General features: G+C 42.5%; 1 protein-coding gene and 1 long non-coding RNA gene across 22 annotated transcripts in view; both read left to right on the forward strand.

Annotated features, from left to right (window-relative positions):
- The first annotated feature begins 11,874 nt into the window (after positions 1-11,874).
- LOC310748868 lies at positions 11,875-17,387 on the forward strand. Its single transcript, XR_014541394.1, has 3 exons — positions 11,875-12,149; positions 14,983-15,152; positions 15,960-17,387. It is a non-coding gene; the product is annotated as an uncharacterized lncRNA (long non-coding RNA).
- A 5,182-nt stretch (positions 17,388-22,569) lies between these two features.
- MICAL2 (microtubule associated monooxygenase, calponin and LIM domain containing 2) overlaps positions 22,570-26,012 on the forward strand; it is a 141,452-nt gene continuing 138,009 nt past the window's right edge. For all 21 annotated transcript variants that reach the window (XR_014543683.1, XR_014543684.1, XR_014543685.1 and 18 more), the window contains exon 1: positions 22,570-22,864. The gene's annotated coding sequence lies outside the window, so the exon portion shown is untranslated. The remainder of the gene's footprint in view (positions 22,865-26,012) is intronic.

Here is a 26,012-nt window from a genome sequence, read left to right on the forward strand (position 1 = left end):
TCACTTACAAACTTTCCAAAGGTCGGATTCACGTGCTTTTCCATACAGCGTTCAGAAAAAGTTGCACAGGCAGCAAAACATCACTTAGCTACAGAAGTGAAAGTTCTTAACTTATTGATATAGGAATTAAAGAGTGGCTTGTGAGAGGCATGCGGCTAAGCTGGAGCAAGCATCTTAGGTGGAATCTAGACACATATTAAAAGTGTTCTGAAAATGCCCTTTTTTAAAAAAAAGTTTTGAAGAGGATATTGAATTTGCTGTAGCTCACAATCACCATCTAGTGTCACATTTGTATAATGCACTTTAAAGGTAAAGGGACCCCTGACCATTAGGTCCAGTCGTGACCGACTCTGGGGTTGCGGCGCTCATCTCGCTTTATTGGCAGAGGGAGCTGGCGTACAGCTTCCGGGTCATGTGGCCAGCATGACTAAGCCACTTCTGGGGACCAGAGCAGCGCACTGAAACGCCGTTTACCTTCCCGCCAGATTTATCTACTTGCACTTTGATGTGCTTTCGAACTGCTAGGTGGGCAGGAGCTGGGACTGAGCAACGGGAGCTCACCCCATCGTGGGGATTCGAACCGCCGACCTTCTGATCGGCAAGTCCTAGGCTCTGTGGTTTAACCCACAGCCCCACCCACGTCCCACATAATGCACTTTACAGCACACTTAAAACATTTTAATTGCAGCTGTATAGCTGAGTCCTTAGCCTCTTCACACACTGAGTTCTTCAGGTAGACAGATGGGGAACAAAGGCTTGTTTACCTAATCCCTCCCAAGGTGAGCTAAGCCTGGCAGGACAGCTTACTTTATGGCTTTAACCCCTTCATGCATTAACTAGACTTAACCATGTTGGTTATATGAGGCTGGTTATCCCACACTTGGTACAGATGCTTCTATGTGGCACTTTCTTGAAGTCTTTAGCAAGCCACCATCTAATGACATCAGTTAATGTCTTTACAACTCACTGAGTATGTCTACATTGATTCATTTGGCTCCCCGATACCAGGACTCCCCTCTCCTAAAAAACAGTATAGTTTAGGGTAGGCTATCAAACAAAGATATAGAAGAAGACACAATTTGGGGGAACTTTTAAAGCATATATTTGGAAAGACCATTGTTCCTATAACCTCTTTCAAAGATCCAGTGTCTAATCACTTTCTTCTTGCTGCATTGCTATGCAAAGTCCGACTCCAGACCCCAGTTAAAGGAGAAAGGACAGAGCAGTCACTAGCACTTCTCAACTAGCACCAACAATTTCTACAATTAATCTAAGATGGTTCATTGATTCAGATTCTGTTAGATCAGCGAAGTTGCTTGTACATTTCATAAGTCAACTGAGTGGTGCCAACCTGCACCAATAATGCAGCTGGCTCCTTCCCTTTGTTTTAATTCATTATTTTTACACAGCAAAACCCCAGGCACAGCTGCCAGTAATCCTCACTCCAAAGGCTTAGTGGTTTTCTCCCTTTGACTGACTCACTAACTTTACATACTGTGATTAATCCACCTGCCATGAATGAGACTAGCTGTGAAAATACAGTACCATCAGTGCCTACACATTCCCTGAAGGCCTGGTCCTGTGAAATGTCTGCTGGTATACCTTCTCTTGTTTTATGTAAGTGATTTTCCTAGTCAGTACACCTAATCCCTCAGTTCAAATAAAGCTACCCAAATAGATTACTTGTAGACGAGGAAACTGAAATTCCTTCTGAGGGTTTTCTCTTCAGTTGTAAATAACAATATTTATTTCATGGATGCTTTAAATATTTTTACCTTGCCAGCATGGTCCAGAAGAGCCTTCAAGGCATCTTAGAATATATAAACACATTTTAAAACAACAGTGTCACTAAAAACAACAGACAAAATGGTATTAGCCCTCAGGTGATAATACAGCATAACAAAAAATAGCTGGAACAGAGAGATCTCACAGTAACATCCATAGCATGATTAAAAACCCACTAACCAAATCCACCTGCTTGCTGAATCGGTACACATCCTGCATACCTGCTTAGAGAGAGAATTCCTTCTTGCGGCGAAGGGCAGGAAAGAAATCTAATTATAGATTTATTTTATTTATTTATACCCCACCAAGTTCTTGAGGTGGCTTACAGTATATATTCAAATAACCATCAAAATAGATGGCAATACAATAGTCACTACAGCAGACTAACAATGTATGGAAGTCCCCACTCCTTTTCTTTTACAGTTTCCAAACAAATTCCTTTCTGCAGCTGAATCTCCTGGCTGTTGAAGGAGCTAAGCATCAGTCCCACACAGGCCAGGATGTCCTCACTGGGTGGCTGCTACTGATCATACTAATCACTGTATCAGTAATAGTGGTGTCACTGATAAAGGCCCTGCTCTTTGACCCAACCAACCTAACAGCTGCCCATAAGTGGAAGCCCACACCAGGACTATGAGAGGGAAAGTATTTCAGGGGTTTGTACAAATTTGAAGTACAGGAAGCGGTGAATATTTAGGGGGAAAGGAAGCATCAAAAGCGCAGAACAGTATTGCTAGGAGCTTTCGGAAACGAAATGTGTTTTTCAAATGTGTTTGTCTTTATTGCCTTCTGCATCGTTAGAATGAATGTGCACAGATTTCCTGCCAATGTGCATCACTAGGACTCTAGCAGTAGCATTACTGAATGTAGTCCATGTTGTAGTGACAGAGGAACCAATTTCAGTTCCTGGGTTTTTCAAATATGCTGGTGAAAATGCCATGCAAACCTTCATAACTGCATATGCCTTTATGGAAAGTGGGCAATTCTGCTTGTGATTGGTTTTTTTATTAGCAACCAACATTCTGTTTTGATGCTGTGTGTGTCTCAGGCTAGAAGAGATTTTATTGCTCATTATGGAGGGGCTGAAATATTTACGGCACTCAAGCCTGCTAAATATAATCTTGCTAAATTTAGTGATTTTTTATCTTCCTTTATTTGGAATATTTACCAGAGCTACTTATGTCTCATTCTGAACATTAGTTGAGATCTTACTAATCTGAGCACCATATTTCAAACATTAGTATTATTATTATTATTTGCCATTTGTGGAATAATACTGGAATCTGCCCTTTTCATTTCAGACATTTTTTTGTATAAGGCATGACCATTATTTCCAGGAAGCTGGTTCGTTGCAGTTCCTTATTAAATGGTTACCCACACCAAGTTTATTACAGTATTGCCACATCTGTAAATATTAGCACATGACCTTGTGGCTGAGATAAAGATAAATGTGTTGCACAGGCATTCAACTCTATCCTCAAAGGGTCATCCACACAAAAAATAAAATAAAATGATATTGTATGAAGGTAAAAAACCCACACCCAGCATTCAGAGATATGCTGGATTGGCATCACATTGAGTTAGAATTTCTTGGCAAACTGTTTGAAATCGCCCAGATATCTATCAGCAGCTTTCCAGATCTACCATCTGCCCACTCCTTCTCCAGCGTGCTGACTGATGGAGCTGGTCCTTAAAGCTGAAGCAACGTACATTAAGCTCCCTGAACATTTTCCTCCTTCTTGCGTTCTCTCTCTCTGTGTACTCCTCCATGCCTGGCTTTGAGCCTGCACGCTGAACAAAAAGGTGCATTGTTGAATGGTTTAATTACAATGTGATTAGCTCACATACCTACCCAAATCCTCATTTTCTAACACAGTTAAAAAAAAGCTAACGTTTGTATAGCTCTTTCAATTATTCCACCTTGTTTATTATTAGGGCTTTTAACAAAGAAGTAAAAGGCGAACCTCCCTCCTTTTGGTTTCCAGAGTGAGGCCCGGGGCACTTACACTTTGGCATTTACCCAAATCCAATAAAAGAGAATATTTAAAGTAAAAAAATGTCTTGAGCTACTTGGGTTATGGTCACTGTTTGTCCAATATCCACATGATAATGTTATTGGAGTGTTTGTGATTGCAAAAGATTTATCCTTTCACAGAAGACTCACACAGGGACAGTTATAAGACTTTGTTTTTTGCAAGAGGACTCCAGGGTGGAACAGCACCTGCAATGTACTCTTCTTTCCTTCTTGGAGGAGAGCCTATCCCAATGGCATTTGCTATGCATACACTGATGGCCATGAAGAAATTAACTCTTCTCTGCTGTGCTGTTCGCTGCCTCTCAACATCCCCTTGTGTACATGAATAGAATCAGTGGCATGCAGGCAGTATTTGAGCCAGATTCCATTGACTATGAGGATGACCCAAATACAAAAGAGGCGAGAGCTCTTAAGCCTCTGGTGGTGACTGTGTAGGAAGTAGTAGTGCTTGGAAGGTGTGTTTTGTAATGAAGAGATGATGAAATATCCAGACTTGCCGAAATGTTCTCTTCTGTGCAATTATTAAAGACACAGGAACGCAAGACTTCCATTGCATCTAGCCACCCTACTGACTATGTGAATACGAAGATCTGCAGTCTGAGGAGGAACGAGAACATGATCACTTCACATGGTCAATTCACAAATAATGCCAAGCTCCTGTTTGGTGCTATGGGAAGGAATCTTCTGCTCTCACCCACCTTCTGATGTAATACCTTTAGCATCAAGCAACCCTTTGCAATTGCATCTGGAACAGCAGACTATGGTTTGCACTTGCCTTGCACACCAGGATCAAACTATGATTTGCAATTCTGGCTTGCACAATGTATTATTTATGTTATTTATTAAATTTATACATCCCACCCTTACTTACAAGAGAGCTGAGGACACAAACTGTAACTTGTTGGTTCAGATGTAGCAGCAAACCATGGTTTTCTACAACTATGGAACCATGGTTTTCTACAACTATGGAACTATGGAAGAGCCAGTGTGCTGTAGTGGTTAAGAGCGGTAGTCTCGTAATCTGGGGAACCGGGTTCGTGTCTCCGCTCCTCCACATGCAGCTGCTGGGTGACCTTGGGCCAGTCACACTTCTTTGAAGTCTCTCAGCCCCACTCACCTCACAGAGTGTTTGTTGTGGGGGAGGAAGGGAAAGGAGATTGTTAGCCGCTTTGAGACTCCTGAAGGGGAGTGAAAGGCGGGATATCAAGTCCAAACTCTTCTTCTTCTTCTTCTTCTAACTAATTAAGTGTGAGCAAGTGCAGATTTACATAGTGGAGCCTTGGTGGTTTAATCTGAAGCTGAGCTAGGTTTGACCTAGCTGGTAATATTTATGATTTCTCTTTCTTCATATTATTGTTGGTATTTGTTTTACATTATGGTTTGTAGTCTGACAAATTATAATGAGACTGCCGTGGCCTTTGGATAGTACAATAAACTTACTGATTGATAGTGTCAAATCATGGTTTGCCATTAAATCTGAAACAAGTGATCCCACAGTCAAGGCAGTATTGCTCTTTTTATCGAGCCATATAATGAAAGTTGTTATTGTTGTATTTCTGTTTCTTTCATTGCACACCTATGAGTAGAGTAGGATTCTGAAAAGTGTTAGCAAAGCAGAAAGTTGCCATGGGTGGTATGAAGAAAAGGCAATAGAAGGGGTTGTTGCCGCACTTGAGTGGGAGTCATCGCTCCTTAATAATATCTTGCTGCCTTGAAGCTGTTAAAGTAACAAGCGTTGTCTCCTTGAGTCAGGGGCTGGCAAGCTTAGCGATACAGTCATAAGTCGTAGGCAGTGTTTAATTTTAAAAATGACAGGTCCCTGTCTGGGAGTCATTCCTTCCGACCTGGAAATTCTTCCCCTTTGTGCTAAATGTGTGTGTGGCAGAGTGGGGGGGTGGGAAGCAGCTTGTGGTTACTCAGTGGTCAGAAAAAATGTAGTCTGCTCATGCTTGTTCTACATTTATTACTTCATATTTTCCACAGCCGATACTGGAACTAAGGTTGTGTTCACACTCCCGTTTGCTATGACCTCACTATGTTTCCAGTGCTGGGTTCTTAATCCATATTCACAGGGCATTATCCAGGACAAGGAATGGGGAAACAGAGGCAGATGTGAGAAAATCAGTGTGCACTTAAGTACGGCTTACACATACTTAAAACTTGGTTTCAGTGGAGACTGAGGGGATTAAAACAAAGGCTACACGGAAGGTAGGTTCTGAGGAGTGATTGACTGAGAGCTGCTATTGTGGGTAAAAGGTCAGTCCATTTATGCTCCAGGGTGAACGTTTATCAGTCTGTCGGCATCATCTAGACAATACTGACTGCAGTTTGGAATCCACTTAGCTGTTGTTGGGTAATAAGTGACTTCAGGAGGAATGTGGCCACTTTGATTTATCAAACAGTTTTTGGCTTAGAGAACAGGATTTTGTAGTTCTCGTGAATTTGTCCCATTCTTCAGCAGCCTGCCTGATCTTCTGCCTCTTGGCCCCCCCTTCTCTTCAGCCTCCTCTTCTGCCTCTGATTCTGGACTGCTGTCTGCCACAAACTCTTCCTGCTCAGTAAACCCTGTTCACTTCAGCTTCTGACACCTCCCCCTCCCCGTCTGGCACCTGGGAAGGCTGCAGAATGCAGATCATCAGAAAGATTATTTGTACAATGGAAGAAAGGACAGACACGAATGCCTCCTCCCCACTTTGAAAGTAATGTAAGCTAAAAAGAAAAACCCCTAAGATCTCACAACCCCCCCTGTCCTTTGATAACTTTTCAATGCAACCTCTTTTCGGCAATGGGGGTAGAGAGGATATACCGTATTTTTCGCTCTATAAGATGCACCAGACCACAAAACGCACCTAAATTTTGGAGGAGGAAAACAAGAAAAAAAAATATTCTGAATCTCAGAAGCCAGAACAACAAGAGGGATTGCTGCGCAGTGAAAGCAGCAATCTCTCTTGCTGTTCTGGCTTCTGTGATAGCTGTGCAGCCTGCATTCGCTCCATAAGACGCACACACATTTCCCCTTACTTTTTAGGAGGGAAAAAGTGAGTCTTATAGAGCAAAAAATACGGTAAACTTAAGGCATTTGCAGATGATGTGGTGATATCGGTAGAGGAACCCATGGTCAGAGTACCAAGGGTTTTAGAACAAATTTCTGAATTTGGAGAGGTAGCAGGTTTAAATCTTTTTTAAAAAGATAAAAATTATGGTGGAAAATATGAATGACCACATAAAAATGATCTACAATTATCAACAGGGTTAATGATTGAAAATAAAATTAAATATTTAGGAGTATGGTTAACTCCGAGGAATATAAACATTTTAAAAGACAATTATATGAAGGCTTGGAGAGGGGTTAAGAAGAGCCTAGAAATTTGGGGAAGGATGAACTTGTCACTTATGGGGAGGATATATGTAATAAAAATGAATGTGCTACCAAAAATGTTATTTCTGTTTCAAACAATACCAGTGATCAGCAATACAATATACTTTAAAGAATGGCAGAAAGATATCCCTAGAGTTATCTGGCAGGGAAAGAAACTAATAATAAAGTATAAATTATTGAAAGATGCCAAAGAAAGATTTTCCTTACCAGATATGACATTATATTTTGAGGTGTCTGGTCTTTGCTGGTTAAAGGAATGGATATCGTTGGAAAACGGTTCCATATTAAATCTTGAAGGACATGATAACAGATTTGGTTGGCACGCCTATTTGTGGTATGGCAAGGTTAAAGTTCATAAAGTTTAAATCATGTTATAAGGGAACTGGTGTTCATAAAGTTTAAATCATGTTATAAGGAAACTGGTGTATGAAAGTGGGGGAAGTTTATAATCTATTTGAAAAACTATTGTAAACAATTACACACATTGGAAGGATTGACAGAAAACTTGTAGTAAAAATTTTAACTATGAAATGATAAAAGACTTATGAGTTATGAAAGAGACACAGAGGGGAAAATCATTATATTAAGATCCACAATGGGGTGGGGGAGGAAGTCAAAGGGGATTATATGTTTATGTTTTTATTTTGCTTGTATATATAAAATAGAAAATGCAAAAATATATTTTTTTTAAAAAAGGAAAAGGACGAAAAAAAATCACAGATTTTTTTTCAGTACAGTGCTGCTTTATATTCTGCCTTTCTGCCATGTTGTAATTCAAGGCAGTATACTAAGGATTGCCAAGCAGTCTCCCAGGCATTGCTCAAACTCAGACCTGCATGGCTTCAGCAAGTTCACTGTATCATGAGCCTTCAGACCATGCCCTGGGGCTAAACAGATGTAGCCGATTGCTTCCCATCTAGTTTAGCTTTAGGCTTTATAATTCCAGTGCTAAACACAAGACTATGCCTCCAGCAACCATATTCTAGATTACAGCCCCCCCCCAAATTAATCTGGTTACAGGCTTTTTATATGTTGGTTTATTTATACAATATGTCTATATGTTTGTTCAATCGATTTTTCTTTTGAAAAATCTGCTCCCAGACCCTGGAACTGCCTCTGTTGAGAAACAAGACTAGTCCCACTCCTCGTTGTCCTTCTGCCGCCAGATGAAAACCTTGTTGCAACAGGCTTCGGGGAACTGATTGCTTTTAATGAAAGGGCTGGTGTTGTGCTGTTTTTTTGGTAGTTATTTGTATGTTTTAAATAGATTTTATAAGTGCATAAAGTTTTGATTCTGTTAATGCTTAGTAATTGTTTTTTAATTATTGTTTTTTCTATGTTTTTAGCAATTTTTGCTTTTATCTGTCAGCTGCCTTGAGTCCCATCAGGGAAAAATGCAGGATATTAATATAATGATGATACTGATAATAATAATTTGTGCTTAGAATTTTCTTTAGTAAGCTGTCCAGTGAGACCTTGCCCCAAAAGAGCTAGAGAAGGGAAGGATAAGCTTCCTTCATGGTGGACTGACACTGGAGGATCTTGAGGCTAAAATGAAGTGGGAGTAAAAGAAGACTTAGCTGTACAGTGGTACCTCTGGTCATGTACTTAATTCGTTCCGGAGGTCCATTCTTAACCTGAAACTGTTCTTAACCTGAAGCACCACTTTAGCTAATGGGGCCTCCTGCTGCCACCACGCTGCCGGAGCACGATTTCTGTTCTCATCCTGAAGCAAAGTTCTTAACCCGAGGTACTATTTCTGGGTTAGCGGAGTCTGTAACCTGAAGCGTATGTAACACGAGGTACCACTGTACATTACACATTGAGTGTAATGCCTTATTTTACCCTTAGAGGGCACACCAGTCAGGAAGTGAGTTAGGAAAAGACCAGTAACTGGAAATGCCTGACTCCAAACAAATCCATCTAAGTCCAATGCCACCTAGTGACTAAACCACTTAGTGACACTACAGAGTGTCTGAGATGAAGGGTAGAGGTTATGTCCTAAATTGAAACCCAGTTGCTCCATGTTCATTTCTTGTTTATGCTAAAGTGTGATGAAGCATTGAGCACTGGCTTACTGAACTAAAAAGCCTCAGAATATTCATGCTGAGGAGGCTGTCGTGATGTGGCTGTTGCCTTGGTATGCATGATGCCAAGGTAAGTCTGATCCTGAGAGCTTCAAACCAGATTTAACCAAGTTTAACTTGTAGCATGTGAATTGATTTGAAGGTATGGCTCATAGTTTTGAAGTCAGAGTTCAAGTCTTTGCCCCCACTAGCTCAAATGAAAGTCCTCAGTGTATGGTTGAATGTAACAATCCTTGTGTGTTCTACGAGGGAAATGTTATGTACTGAAGTTCTCACCCTGGGCCAGCAGAGGGATACTGTAGTTTTCACTCAGGTCTACATATGCAAATAAGGAATTGAAAGTGACGTTCAATGATTGGATAGTTACAGAAAATTGTTACTGTTGCGTTGTAGTGGAGCTCTATATAAGCAGGCTGGCTGAACCCTTCAGTTCAGTTCTGTTCTGGCCTGTGAATAAACAAGAGCTGTTTGAAGAATCGCTGTGTCGTCTGATATGTTCACCCACAATTTAGCAGGAAAGATATTGGAAACATAAATAGATAGAATCTGATCTAAATTCTGCATCACTAAAATACTCTCTGCTGAGCAGGCCATTAGTCTGCAAACTGCAAATGATTATAGCATTTATGCCTTGCTCCTTCCTGCTTATGGAGCAGAAATTGCATACCTGCAAAGAAAGCAAAAGAAGATAATATTTCACATAATTCCTTTCACCTCATAATCTGCATCTGATTATGGAGGAAGGTACTTCTGAGGCAAGATGCAGAACTGACAGTCAGAACCTCAGATTAGAATTGGACTTCAGAAGGTTTGAAATATATTCATAGTTAAGCCGGAATGAACACTTTTGTGAACCATCTATTTTCTCCTTACTGATTGGAACTGTTTTTTGTCTAGTTTCTGCACATGTTTTGGGACTGAGACAGCTCTGCTTGCTGTTGTGGACAGGGGAAGTGCATCTCAGTGGCCTTTAACACAACAGTAATGGTATCCTTCTGAAGCGCCTTTCTGTTACATCCAGTCATGATCTGTGCCTGTGGTGGAATCTTCCCACAATTGTTTGCTGTGAGCAAAGTGCAAACTAGGCCAATAAAAACAAGAAGGCCGTCACATGCTCACCTCCTGTGTGAAATTCTACAGCCCATAACCACAATACATGTTGTTTACACAGAGGAATTAGTTCCAAAAGAAAAATTTTATGCTCACAAATTGGACTGTATAGGTTAATCGGAAAAACCTTTTGATGTTACAAAGAGAACCTATGGAAGCATCAGATAAATAGATAGATAGATAGATAGATAGATAGATAGATAGATAGATGATTTGGTTTAGATTAGATTATATATAGTAGGGGAAAATTAATGGAAAATGGAGTGGCATCATAGTGGGAGACCCACAGGAGCAGTAAAATGTTGTGGTTTTTGTATTTTTAAAAAGATGGGGTGTGGGGGCCTGGGAGGTTGGATTCAGTTTGCAGGTTAGCCATCCCTGAACTAGAACCATCTATGAGAACTACAACAAACACAAGTAGGAAAATGCTATATATAGCCGTAGCATGGTGAACCCTTTTGAGTCTGAGTTCCATGTTTCCTTGTGGGTTGGACTGGAGGAAAACCAGTGTGACCTCTCCCTTTGTAAAGTAGGCCACCTTCCAATCATGTAAAAGCCAGAGGTTAACACTCTGCATCCTCCATCTAGAAAAGCCAGCAAGAGGTAGGACCAAAGTTGAAGGACACAGGCTAAAACACTCAAGAAAGCACTAAGCAGATGCAAGTGAGGGCTGTAGCCTGGGGATGCGGGCCTTGTTTGAGGAGATCATTGAGGGCAAGATGGAGATGACTTGATGGGGGTGGAGCACATTCAGTTCCTTGGCCTGAGATTCCCCAGGCCTGCTGTACTGTGTATACTGTTTTAAGCTGGTTTCCAGATCTGTAGAAGGAAGCATGTTTTCCTTGTTCTGCTAGAGCTCCACCCTTTCAGTTTGAAGTTTAATTTCTCTAATTGCCTCCTACCACCGTATGCAGAGCCATGTGGGACAAAGCCATTTATGTGGCCAATCATCTGAGTCCAATTAGCTTGGGATCCTTCTTGTCACAGAGATCAGGAAGTGACTAGTTATACTGCTTGAGACACTTTCTGGTGACTAGTGGTCTGTCTGAACAGGAAACATATTGCAAGAAGCTTAAGGCATGGGGACTATAAATAGTGCATGTTTTGATAATGGTTTTCTTTCGGGACAACACATTTTACAGCCTATTGGCAAGAACTCTTGCAAAAAAATAGGTCATGACTGGGAAAGAGAGACCAGAATTTCTCTGAGAAGAAAATAGAAGGAAGCTTTCCTTTCAGCTCATTAAGATAGCCATATTAACTTCCAGGAACACAGTAATAAATGCTTGATTTTAAGAGCAATTTATTTTGGCAGCTGATCTCTTCCCCTGCCCCCTGAGCTTCTGTTAAAGAATTCCAGGAAGATATTTTTGAAGCCCATCCTTTTTTTGGTTACCCAAGATCCTCTTGAAGTAATATGCAATGTATTATAAATTGGCTCACAGATGCTAATTTTTGTTTACCGTGTACATGGGCAGTATCATTCCTACCAGGACCCTTCAGAATTATAATATTATCTGGTGCCACTTAATTCCATTATATAAGCAAGCCTTACTTCCTCCTGTTGATCATTGCTAGGGTGAGACAATTGTACAAAGGAAGACATGGACTCTGTGCCTTTGACAGAAAGAGTTAAGCACATTCAGAGCAACGAGGAAAGCTGCACTTGTGAAAATCCTCTCTTCTAGAAAATGATTTAAGGTACATGAGCTCTGACCTTCATTGCTAGTGATCACACATCCAACTGGTCCAGGTAAGGTACTGGCAACAGGTTGACAGGCATGCCTTGGCCTTTGTAGATTATGAATATTTGTCAATGCCTTTTGCTCCCTGCAAGTGGCACAATCTTATGGGGCTGTGAGAAAATGGAGACACAGTTAGCCCTCCACTTAAAGGTAAAGGGACCCCTGACCATTCGGTCCAGTCGTGGCTGACTCTGGGGTTGTGGTGCTCATCTCGCTTTATTGGCCACGGGAGCCGGCATGCAGCTTCCGGGTCATGTGGCCAGCATGACTAAGCCGCTTCTGGCGAACCACAGCAGCGCACGGAAATGCCATTTACCTTCCCGCCGGAGCGGCACCTATTTATCTACTTGCACTTTGAGGTGCTTTCGAACTGCTAGGCTGGCAGGAGCAGGGACCGAGCAACGGGAGCTCATCCAGTCGCAGGGATTCAAATCGCCGACCTTCTGATCGGCAAGTCCTAGGCTCTGTGGTTTAACCCACAGCACCACCCGTGTCCCTAGCCCTCCACTTATCTACTACTAAAGCAAGAGTCTCAATAGGATGACTGTCCTGCAAATGTGGAAAGGCTTCCTTTGAGCCAGGGCTCCAATCTTGAATATTTCAGCACAGTTCTGAAATCTCTCTTAGGTGTGAGAGCTGAGCCACAATATATTAAATGAGTTGATTGATGTGTCTGGCCACAACTTAATTTAAAAAATAACCATCATACAATGAACTAAAAACAACAAAATAAACAACACAGCAGGTAACCAGCAGAAAAGAAAATTGTATTTATATTTCTTCAAAAATAACAGGGGGGGGGGGGGACTAGCCTGTGGCAAACATTTGACTCATCTTCTGTATATGTGAATCTGTAATAAAATGTAATCAGAAAACTTTGGATGGGACTGGTAATAGTCCTAAAAAAATAAATAAGATGGGGTGGTGTTTTTTTGGTAACTCAATCTGTAACCTTGTTTAAGTATGCCCCCCCTTCCCCCAAATAACAATATTGGAGTAGACGGCATACTCCACCCAAAAAGGTATGCCAAATTTTTTTTTGTCTTTTTCTTCCAAAGCACACAAAGACTTGACACATTTCCATGGTGATATAACATCACTTGCTGAGGACAGCTTGGATGGCCAGATATCCCATATTTGGAAATATATTTTCCCTTGTTTCCTCACACCACCGCTGTACAAAATGCAAGTCCCAACTGGAAAGGCACCACAGTTCCCCAGCCCATGTTGTCCCTAATTTAATCTGGCAGCCTGAGACATTAATACACATGGATTTAAAAGAGTGCTTCAAATCTAAATGGGTATTTTTGTAACACTTAGAAAAACAATTTTAGCTTTGAAATTGAAATTGCAGCTCTCAAAACTCAAAACTCAAAATTGTTTTTATTCATTGGAGCTTGCAGGGATTAGTTCCTTTGTTTGAGGATTATTTGTTGAATGTTGGGGAATTTATCTATATAGATCAGGGGTAGGCAACCTAAGGCCCAGGGGCTGGATGCGGCCCAATCACCTTCTCAGTCAGGCCCACGGACGGTCCAGGAATCAGCATGTTTTTACATGAGTAGAATGTGTGCTTTTATTTAGAATGCATCTCTGGGTTATTTGTGGGACATAGAAATTCGTTCATTTTTTCCCCTTCAAAATATAGTCCGGCCCACCACATGGTTTGAGGGATGGTGGACCAGCCTATGGCTGAAAAAGGTTGCTGACGCCTGATATAGATAAATCCAGTACCATCCCGTTTGCAATTCAAGCACAAGGGTTAGACGAGGCTGGCCACTCCATGAGGACTCATGCCAAGCCATAGGTCTGTCTCGGTGTTACGTGTAAATCAGGCCATTTTTAAAAGATAAATATTGTTGTAAGATGCCAGGGGTTTCAGGCACTTACCCAGGGTTCAGTTCCCTACAACCCGAGCCTACAATGGAGAGGCTCAAGAATCAACACACCCAACACACGCCTTTGTCCTTCTAACTAACAGCTAGTTGAGAGAGCAGGGGCGCACCCATTTGCCGTCTGACATGGAGCCATTTCCTTTGTTACCTTCACTACCCATACTTTAGGGGAGCACTACCTCACCAAGAAGCTGGCCTAGCTATTTCAGCAATTGAATCCTAGCTGGATCCAGCAATTAGAAAAGGATTTAGGCATGCAGCCTAATCCCCCTGCCCCCCGCGCGCAAAAATCCCCTCACAATATGCTGGTTGTTGTGGCTATCAAATAAACAGAATTGTCCTTTCCAAATGGCTGGGTTTATGCATCTACTTAAACATTATCTGTTTATGTTCACAATGAAACGTACATGTTGGCTCATGTTATTACTATAAACTGGATGAATTCCAACTCTTTTAGTATCTAGTAGCTCTAGAAATCACGAAGCCGAAGCTCACCCTTGTTTAATAATGGATTAAGTAAGGAAGTTGAAATGAAAAGAAAAAATTGTAAGATAAAAGAACCTTGGTTAGAAATACTGAAAGGGGTTGATTAAAAGTAATCCTATACATGTCACTCACAAGCAAGTCCCACTGAGTTCACTGTGGGACTTACTTTTTTGCAGAGATCCTGAGTCCTCCTTCACATGCACACCTTGCAACATGATCAGTGTGCTCTAGGGTTGTGGGGTATCTGTATGATATAGCCATGACCACATGTAAAACAATTTCTGCCCTAGTTCTCTACCCATAGGGCACTCAGCACAGCTTCACAGTATAAGAAAAACAATACCAATAAAAAAAGGTAAGAGAACAAATATCAAACTACCAGAAGCTGCAATCTAAAATACAAACACTGGCAGCAGTTACACTTAAAACATTAAAAGAAGGGGTTTTGTCTCTCTTTCAGGTCTATGGTGACACTCCAGAAAAAAATGCCCTGTATATTGAGGTCATTTGCTCAAGAGCTCACACATCAGCAGAGTATATCATAAGGAGTTTTTCTCATAGACACTGTATCCCACTGGAAGGAAGGTGTTGGATCTGATTACCTGGGAAAGGACCACCTAACTGTCCCAGGTATCCCGTTTACGCCTGTGACATGGGATTGGGCCATGCTGAAGTGGCCCCCACCTTGATAAGGCATGAGTGTGGATGAATTTTCATCATTTTTAATTCCTGACCCCCCACCAATCTTTCTGTGACTCACTGGCAGTCTCAGTGATTAATCTAAGATTATTCATGCAGCTCAATCTCAATGATTAATCTAATCTTATTCATGTAGCTGCAAATTGGGGGGACGTGGCACAGTTGATGCAGGCAGCATACCTAACTTACAACTCGGCTGCTATTTATTAGCTGAGAAAGAAAGTCCATGGAAGGAATTCAGCAGTGTGCTATGGCAATCGTTCCATCAGCACAAGCATTTGGGCTTCCTAGATGGGACAGTCTCCCCTCCCTCCTCCCCCTGTGGGGCTGTTCTGGAGGTTCTCCTGACTCTCCCCAGAGCCAATTCAGGGGGAGGAGACGGGTGAAACCCTGTTATGCTAGCAGGGCAGGACTTTCTCTGAGCAGGACTTGTTGGCCGAATCCAGCCTCATCCCTTGATGGCAGGGCCAGGGAACCTCAGTCCCAGCCTGTCAGGCCTCTGTATCTCACCCTCAGAATTCTCCTCAGGCCACACCCCTCACTGCCTCTGCTTCCCACCCTGGGTGTTTTTGCCTGGCTGGAATGTGTCCTTTATGTTATTTTCACTAATATATGCATAACATGATTGAAGAACTACACTGCAAGATTCAGCAAAGTGTTTCAGTTTGTATAATTTATTTTATTTTAGGGACGTGTGAATTAAATGCAAACTAATTTCAGTTTCTCTCTCATCCCTAGCAGTCAGCAGCTGTAGTCACACTGAGGCATCTACCTTTGAATGATACAGAATTGGAGACTGAGGAGGGTGGATCCACCTGCTTTCCACATAATGCTGTGCCCTTTTCAGCCCCAAAGAAGGCTAACTGCCCAATCCTAATGGTATTTACTTAGATTGATTTCAATAAGACTCACTTCCAAGTTTTCAAGAACTTTCAAGAACGCTTTAAAGAGCTTCACACTGAAAACATGGTTTGAGCAATGTTCTGTTTGCAACTGTTTCAGCTATAATATTGTCATAATAGACTAAAATATTATCCTAAGTATGGGATAAGCTACACATGAGGTAAGGAGTTAAGTTCAGGTCGTTAAGAGTATGAAGTTTAACAGGTCAGGCATCGAGCTAAGTTTGAAATAACCCTGAAGGGCACTTTTAATAGATTCCAGGAGTGTAAATAATACAGTGATAATTCAGCCGACTAATATACTAAGTTCCTACTCTAGGGTTTCATCTGGGAATGCAGCAGTTGCCTGACAGCTTAATTTTCAGCTGTTGCAAAAACAAACCCAAACCCAAACTCACTTGTTGCACTTTTGGGTTTTCCACATAGCCCACTCTTATGACCATTCTGGCAAGCTCAGAATATCTTGGGTTCCCCTTTTGCTGGACAACTCTTACGGAATGGGATCCTAGTTCATTGGTTACTGAAATCTGAGACAGTAAGCACAAGAATTATAGAGAGATGTGAGGCACTTTGTTGACAAATTTTCAGAGTCTTGTAATGCAGCTTGCCTCTGCGGAGACCAATGTTCAGCTATCTTAGCCTATTAACAGCTACATGATATACGTAACATTGTTTCCGCTGTTCTCACAAAACAATCAGATAATCATAAGCTCAACTATTACAAACTCTGTGAAAGATCTAAGTCAGAACATAGGGCAGTTTTAAAAATGTTTATTCTTGCAAGCAACAGCCTGTATTTCAAGTTCTTTTATAGCCCTGACAGGTAAGAAAGAGAAGGATTACTTTAGGATGCTAAATTGATGTTACTTACTTATCATTTCCTTTCAGAGAATATGCAGCCGGGGGGCAACTTGGTCACGTGGAAAGTTTTTACCACTCATCAACAAGTGATATTGGTATACTGCCCAGGCTTATAAGTCACCTGCTGTTAGCTGATTTTCTGAGCCCATCTACTTTGAAATTTTATGTAAATTGTCATATTCACCTTACTTTTGCCAGGCGGGTGAGAAATTCCAGGGCTGCAGCAGCCCTTACCCAGGTTTTTCTTTTGAAGGGTATCACTGATTGTGTGTAATACTTTATTTGCATGAATTTCAAATATACAGTTGAGCACAAGTAGAAGCACAGATTAATTGGACCAACAGCTTGGCCTGGCCCACCCATGAGGCAGGGTGAAGCAGTCACCCCGGGTGGCAGAAGCCCCCAAGGCAGCACTCTGAGGGCACCTTGCCCACCCTACTGCCTGTGCTTCTGGCAGAGAAACCGTGCTGGCATTGGCGCCAGTTTCTGGTGAGATTGAGATCTCACCAAAATCTCATGCGATCTCACAGAGTGCACAAGATCTTGCTGGAAATCAGCTAATGCCAGTACTACTTCTCCACCAGTGGTGGTGGGGTGGTGATGCTGCAGCAGCAGCAGGGCAGGAAAGTACTTTCCCATTTTGCCTCGAGTGGTGAAAAGGAACGCGCTGGCCCTGTCAAGAGCCAAGTCCACTGCCTGCACACCAGATCTCCTTGGAGATGTTCAGTGCCTTAAGATACTTACAGAACCTAGTCTTAGTGCTCTCTCTCACACTCTCACCTGTCTTTGATGCAAAATGGCAGTTTCCCCCTTTGTTTCTTTCACAGACACCTAGGTAACAGCACCCCTGGTGGTGGGAGGAGGCATACCCTTTAGCCAAAATGGTTCTCACTTTCCAGAGGAATGTCCAGCTATTTCCTGGTTGATGTGGGAAACTATTAGCTATCACTTCTCTAAATAGAGGCTTAACCAGGCCATTAAAGAAGTACTTCAGGCTCTGTAAGCTCTTTCTTGTCTTGCCGCTCCCTCCCCTATTTTGCAGTACAATCTTTGTGGGTAGGTGTTGCAGGAGGCCCTCAAGAGTCTTGTTGAAAGTCATTGTTTTTAGACAGGCTACTTAACTAGCTGGGATAGTTTCACAGTCCAAACTCTGAGTTCTTTTGGAGCTGGGACAGAAGTTTATAGGGAAGTCAGCAGAAACTTCCCATGGACCCAAATCCTTATAAATCAGACTTGTTCAGGAAATTTATTATTTTTTGTTTAAATCTTTATTTCCTTTTCTGTATCTCTTGAAGAAATACCCATCATGTTGTCTATCAGGGCTGAGCTCAAGTTAATAATCTGATATGAAACAGGAGCCTACTGTAACATAAGGGGGTCAGAGTTGAAGGACAGAACTGAAGTCAGAACCCAAAAGCAAATCAGGAGGTAGGATAACATAGCATATCAGAACCAAAAGCTACAGCAGAGGCAACCAGCAGAGGTAATCTGGCCAGTGTGGACAATGGGAGGGATGGTGGGAGTTGCACTCCAACATCTGGAGAGCAGCACATTGGCTATCCCTAGCTATAGGGACACACACAAACTTGGGAAGGCCATGTCCATCAGCCAAAGTGTAACAGCAACTGGAAGGCCTCAATAGCAAGAGGCGGGTAGAGGAACTGTACATAGATTCAAATACTACCAGTAAACTGGGACAACAAGCTTCTGAAATGTGCTGTTTACTTACATTGCCTTGATTTACTCTTTCCTAACTCCTCTGCTGAGTCCTGATTGCCATCAATCTGATGTTCCACTGAAACTGCCCTTACTAAATTGTTTATTGATCTCACTTCATTCTCATCCACCTTTCTGGTACCTTTCTTACAGTTACCTTCTCCTCCTTGATCCCATCTATCCCTTAGGCTTCTACGGCTCTTATCTCAACACACTGTCTTGTTATTTAGCAGCTTAGTCATTCAAATACAGGAAACCACACACCCCAACCTCCCCAGACTTCTCCCTCCCAGTTGGTTCAGTTCAAAGTTCTTCTCTGGACCCTGTGCAATTCTCACTGTATATACTGTCATGGGTACTGTCATTTCACTTTTCCCTGTATAAGATTTCTAAACTGTGCCACCTTCTCTCCAGTTCCTTGGCTAAAGCAACAGTACAGTTCTGGATGCCTTGGTTTCTGCAACATTCTTCTGCCTCCACTTCTCTCAAGCCTCTCACCTCTGTCTGAAACTCTGCTGTTATAATAATTCATCTATTGCCAATTGGACCAGGTGACACAATACCACTTCTCAAATGGCCACATCCCTCTTTTCTGCCCAGCTTATTTGCCCTGTCCAGCTTTGAAGGGTTCAATGGCCCACCTTATATCTCTGCTATTATTTCTCATCATGCTCCTACCTTGGACCTTTGTGCCTCCAGCTCTCCTTCTTGTAACCATACCTAAGTCTCCTGCCCCCTTCACCATTCTTCCTTGCTGCCATCCCAAAAACAACTTCCTTCTTTGCACTCCTTCCTCAGAATGCAACATTTAAAATCAACAGCACACTAAGAGTGATACAAACTAATAAAGTTATATAATAATAATAATAATAATAATAATAATAATAATAATAATAATAATTTATTATTTATACCCCGCCCATCTGGCTGAGTTTCCCCAGCCACTCTGGGCGGCTCCCAATCAAGTATTAAAAACAATACAGCGTTAAATATTAAAAACTTCCCTGAACAGGGCTGCCTTCAGATGTCTTTTAAAGATAGGATAGCTACTTATTTCCTTCACATCTGAAGGGTGTTCCACAGGGTGGGCGCCACTACCGAGAAAGCCCTCTGTCTGGTTCCCTGTAACCTTACTTCTCGCAATGAGGGAACCGCCAGAAGGCCCTCGGCGCTGGATCTCAGTGTCCGGGCTGAACAATGGGAGTGGAGACGCTCCTTCAGGTATACAGGACCGAGGCCGTTTAGGGCTTTAAAGGTCAGCACCAACACTTTGAATTGTGCTCGGAAACGTACTGGGAGGCAATGCAGATCTCTCAGAACCGGTGTTATATGGTCCTGGCTTTGGTTTGATTTTCTAGTTTGCAGGGAACTTACGTGCCTCTATGGCTTGTTTTGGATTCAACTTTGTAATATTTCAGAATAAAATGAATATAAGAGACGGTGATTTGTTAAATACAACTTATCTTGCAAAAGTGACCTTGATTCCTGTGCACACAATTGGTTATTTCTGTCTGGAAGTGATATTGAATACGAATGCTTCTAATCTATTTCTAGGAAGAGATAATATGAAACATTCCACAAATAGCTGGATAATTTTATCACCTGTTTCTCAGCACTGTCCACAATGAAAGCAAGATATGGATGATCACAGTAAACAACTTTGTTTCAGAGACTAGTTAACATTACTAAGCGGAAACAATGTCCTTAAATTTCATGTGACTTACAAAAAGCAAGAACTCCAAATCAAGAACATAGAGATTGGAGATGTCATTGTAACTAGTGCAGGGTACACCTAATAAATACATTTCACTGCAACACGAGAACAACACTAATGCTGAACAAAGGTTTGTTGTGACCCTTGTTTTCTCAGTATGATTATATAAGTTGGATTGATTTCTGTCACAAAGTTTTTTGGGCCATTCAAGCAATGCTATTTCAAATTCGAATAGATTCCCCCCCCCCGCCCCACTTTCATTTCAACTCTACTATCCATGTCCCAGCAAAGTGAATGTTAGTGGAAGTTAATTATGATGGATTACACTTATGATTATTTGCCGTGTGGTAAGCAAGCTAGCTTTGCCTTAATGTTTTTCAAGCTGCAATTGTAAATACACATATATTTAAATGAATTTATATATGGCTGATAGACCTTCTACTCCCTAAGTACCCTTTTAGACTTTGATGGAACATCTGTGGAATTAGACTTACACCATAATTGTGTACATGCCTCCTTAGAATTCCCAAAGAGTTCCTGTTTGGGCTTACTTTCTGAGTTACTTTCGGCAAAAGCCCATCTTCCAGAATGTCTGTTTAATAATGGCATACAGTGGGACATGTATATCATCTTTGATCCAAACCTAAAGTGCTAGTGCCCAGATATGGTTACAGATAAATGATTCCCATTTAAGACTATGGTCTTATGCACACCTCCTTGGGAACAAACCCATTGCATTCAGTGAGGTTTCCTCCAGAATAAAAATGCATTGAGTTAGGCTGCACAATTGCAGCTCCTAACCACATTTATTAGTTAGCAGGGATCTATGCACTCCCTACATTTAAAGCACACCACTTCCCCACAAGAATCCTGGGCACTGTGGTTTACCCCCTAAAGGGTACACTACAATTCTCAGCATCCTTAACAAAGTCATATGCTTTCAATATGCTTTTAAATGCATGGTGTGGATGCAGCTGAGCCAGTTTATACATTTAGCAGAATCAAGTAACAAAGCTTTTCCTGGACTGTACCACTTCAGGCTACAGGTGGGAGATTATGTCTAAAACATAAGAGCAAACAACTAGGGGCCGTGGGGGTTTCGGCCCCCACAATAAAATATTTGAAGGGGCTGGGCCTCCACAAAGTTGATATGCATTCCCATTCAGATAGTGTGTGTACACTGAGTCATGTGATCAATTATCCAGGGTGGGGCTTACCTGGCCCCCCACAATATTTTATTCAAGATGGCATGCCTGGTCTGAACCTTGAGGTTGGTATGTATAGAAAACTAGCTTGTCAGGAGTTCAGCCCCTGATATGTTGATTTATGGAGAAGCTGAAAAATTCAATCACTGGTCTGTAGGCTGAAGTTCTACAATCCATGAAAACATTTTCTGGATGCATAAAGCATAGCTGTCAACTTTTCCCTTTTCTTGCGAGGAATCCTATTTGGAATAAGGGAATTTCCCTTAAAAAAAGGGAAACGTTGACAGCTATGGCATAAAGTGGCCCCAATACACTCAATCCCTAAGAGAGGGACCACATAGTTCAGTGACACAACACATACAGTATCTTGCATACAGAACGACTCAGGTCCAATCCATGGCATCTCCAGGTTCTCCTGGGAAAGATCCCTGCCTAGAACCGGAAAGACAAGTCAGCTAGATCCCTGGTTCCCAAAGTGGAGAGTAGCGCCCCCTGGAGGGCGGTAAGAGGCAAGGAGGCAGCAGGGTAGGTGTAAATGAATACAGTACCAGACTTTGAAAAGCTGGTATCGCTGGATCAAGTTAATCAGTTGCGCAATTAATGAAGTGCGCAATTAATGAAGACTTAGTGAGTCGTGCAAACCGCTGTTCCAAATGATGCTTTGGATCGAGTGCAGCAGAGTAAGGGGGGCACTGGAGATGAGTTCATGGAACCGAGAGGGCGGCGCTGGCCCGGAAAAATTACATGGGCCAGATGGCCCAATGGCCTAACTCGGTGTAAGGGAGCCTCTTCTATTTTCTGCCTTTCACAGGCTTAGGGTTGCGCTCTTCCACCAGTCCAAGCCCTCCTTCCGGCGAATACTGAGAGAAGTCTCAAGCCCTCCTCGAGAGAGAGAGAGAGAGAGAGAGAGAGAGAGAGCAATAAAAAAGGAAGCCGCCTCAGCTCTCCCTGCTTTGCTCCCACGTGCGAGCTCGCGCTGACAGGACTCCCTCAGGCCGCCTTCGGATTGGCCGAGAGAGAGCGAGAGAGCTCGCCTGGAGCCACGCCCAGCCCCAGCGCTCTGGGCTCTGGCGAGCGAGACAGTCCCGGCAGCCAGTGCCGCGCGTATCGCCTCGCGCAAAGTCGCGCGCGCGCGCAAGGAGGGGAAGGCATGTGCGTGGCTCCCAGCAGAGCCCCCCGGGAAAGAAGCCGGAGCGCCGCCGGCTTCTCCTGCCTCTGAGGGAACATGCTGAGCGGGGGCTCTCGGTAAGTCACCGGAGGGCGCGCGCGCGCGTTTGGCGCTTGGGTTCTTGCGTAAGGAGGTCCGGGCGCGCTTCCCGACCGGAGGCGTCCCGGTTCCCGCGGCTGCGCCCTGTCCGGAGCCGCCGGCTCAGCCCTGGCTTCCCTGGGCAATTCTATCTCGCCTGCCCTTGGCCGCGGCGGAGCAGGTGGCGTTTGGTTCAGGACTCAGGCGCCCGGGAGCAGCGCTAAATAATTCACCCGGAGTGCGGATCTGATCTCAACGCCGTTGCCTCGAGGAGCCCCGGGAAGCCTCCGGCTGGGGAGAAAGGGATCCGAGCGTACAGTCCTTGTTTCTTTAAAAAGAAAGGGCGGGAGAGGGGGGGAAACAGAGAACCGCTCGTCAAACAGATGAAAATGTGGCGCGTTGAAAAAAAGGAAGAAACAGGACGTGGTATAGGCAACCCCAAAGCCACATCCCTGGCAGAGGCGGAAATAAACGAAAATCCTGCTTGTGTGGGTGTTCGTTCTTTCTCGCTGTGTTACTCAGATGTGAACTATTTTGCACTCCGGCACCTTTTAGGGTCTCTTTCAATTCAGCTCTTCGGGCTTAAGAACAGGTGGCTGTCGAGACACACGCTCTGCTATAGCCAGCGCTGCTTAGACTTGGTTTTAAAACTAGGGGAAGATCCCGAGGTTTTTCGAAATATATTAAAAAGACAAGTTTTTATAAGTTGATCAGAGCATTTAATTGTAGCGTTTTTCTTCCTTTCAGTTACTGAAGAGGCTGGTTAGAGTTTAAAGAGAGCAGGCAGTGTCGCAAAACAGATGGTTCCTCGTATTTGTCTTAGAGGTTTGGGTGGATTGGGGGAGCCTGTGTACATTGTTTTCTCATAAGTAAACCCTATTGAGCTCAGTAGTACTTACTCCCAGGTAAGTATAGCATTGCAACCCACCAGATCTGATATGGCATAAGTCTTGGAAGACTGCAGGCCACTGTGTCAGGTGGTGGAAGTTTTTTGATTGGCGGGGTGTGTGTTTATGTGAAGCATATACATGGAGGGAAAAAATGCTAAACTTGGGGGTCATGTGGCAATTAAGTTGTGTTATGCAACTCCCAAATCCTTATGTGACCGAAGACGTCCTGAAGTGTTAGTGGCACATTTCTTAGTGTCCTAAAAGTGACAGGTCATCGGAAGAGAGGTTTTAGAACCTAAAGGGAAAAATGAGGTGCGGTAGATGAGGAATGTAGATAGAAGCCGGCTGGGTGTGGACGGGAAGTCGGAGATTGTTTACAGACAGTTGCAAGCATGCTGTTTGTTCCCTGTTATGGGTGAAGAAGGAGAGCTTTAATAGTATACTAAGCCACAGAAGTGGGACATCCCTATAATAAAAATGTAAGCAAAACATGGCAAGGAGAATGGGCAGTGTAACTCTTCTGCTGCTCCAAGGAGAATGGCTTGTGTTAATACATGCTGCAAAGTCCATATAATCACCATCAATTAATAATACATTGAAGATGGAATAGTGGCTTGCAAGCTTCGAGAAACTGAACTTTAAAGGAATGTGATCAGCATTTCTGATGGCACTTGTTGATGCATTTGTGTGCTAGTCTTCCTATCAGCATGCTACTTGACCATGTGTGTGCCCTGCATAGTGTGAAATTGTGTGTCTATTTAAGGAGGTGTGTGCATATGCAGTTGGGGGCGGGGAGCGCGTGTAGATTGATTCTTCAAGTCCATCTGAGTTCCTCTTGGATTTGTCTTCACTGCACTACGAGTGTGGGGATTTGTGGATGGCTTTCTGCCCCTTTAAGAGGTGTACATACTCCAGCCACATATTGTTTTGTTTTTTCACCTATCTTCTGGTCTGTCGCATTCACATTTTACCCACAATTCGTTTGTTTCTCAATTAATCTGTACTTTAAAAAACCCCTCTTAAAGTAGTATTTTAAAATGTGTATTTAAATTTTCATTTTCCTTATCGTTAAGTTGCCAATAAACCACCACAATGTTCCTGTAAGTACAAAAGTTGGTGGATAGTTAAGTTCTGGTCTGCACCTTCATCTATGCAGTGTGGATCAGGTAATTTCTTACAGGAGCTCACACAGGTTGAGTTGCTTAAGAATTTGCACTTTGGACTCTACTCCTGTTCTCCTGACTTCAGAGTTTGTGTAGATATCTCCATTGCAAATATACCTTTGAATGAGTCTTTTGGTGGATAGTGGAAGGCTGAGCAGAAATCGTGTTAAAAATTACTTTTTACTTTTTGAAATATGGCAACCCTTGATTGTTCTAGTGCTGCATCGTTTAAAAAATATTGTTAGTATTTTGTGTCATGTTAATACTATCAGACTATACCTACCAATATTATTCCATATATTGTGAAAAAAGCACAGATTAAGATCCTTAACAAAATCTGCAGCAGGTGGTATTTCCTTTATGCCTGCCAGTTACTTAAATAAGATCTGCTGACAGCCTTTTTTCCCTACTGAATAAGGTTAACAACAGCTGCTTGAGTAGGTGACTTTTTAAATAGGCAAACCCACCTCCTTCCATGGCTCCTTGAAAGATTCATAGTAAAGTGGAGATAATTCTAAAGAGAGGCCTTTTTGTTTTGTTTTGTTTTGTTTGTTTGTTTGAATGAATGATGATATTTGATGGTATTTTGTACCAATCTTTCCTCTTGGCACTGATGGCAGGAAGGTTTGCTCAATAATCTGCAGCAGTACTTAATCTGTCACAATGCTTGCTCAACATCAGGCTTGTAAATATTTTGCAAGAATGTGATGCTATCACTGACTTGTGAAATTCAGTGCGAATGGGTCTCTCTGAATTCATTGGCTCTTCAATTCGTTCTCTCATGTTGGGCTTAATTAGATATGCTACCCCATTGCTATCTACCCTGGCTTTGGAGTGCCAGTGTTTGAAGTGTTCTTTATTATGTTGTTATATGTATTGTGTGTATTTAAACAGAGATTGTTTTGAAAAATGCAAAACAAAGGATCCTGGATATCTCTCCTGAGTGACACAGGTAGGTTGGAATCTTATCTTTAGATTCCAACTTAAATTTACCATTGGTAACTAACAGTCTGATCCACCACCCAGTTAATTTAGGTTACAATTGTACAAGACTACAATTCCCAGGATTCACTCTGTGTGTGTGTGTGTGTGTG

Source organism: Podarcis filfolensis (genome assembly GCF_964270895.1).
Source record: "Podarcis filfolensis genome assembly, chromosome: 1".
Lineage (NCBI taxonomy): Eukaryota > Metazoa > Chordata > Lepidosauria > Squamata > Lacertidae > Podarcis > Podarcis filfolensis.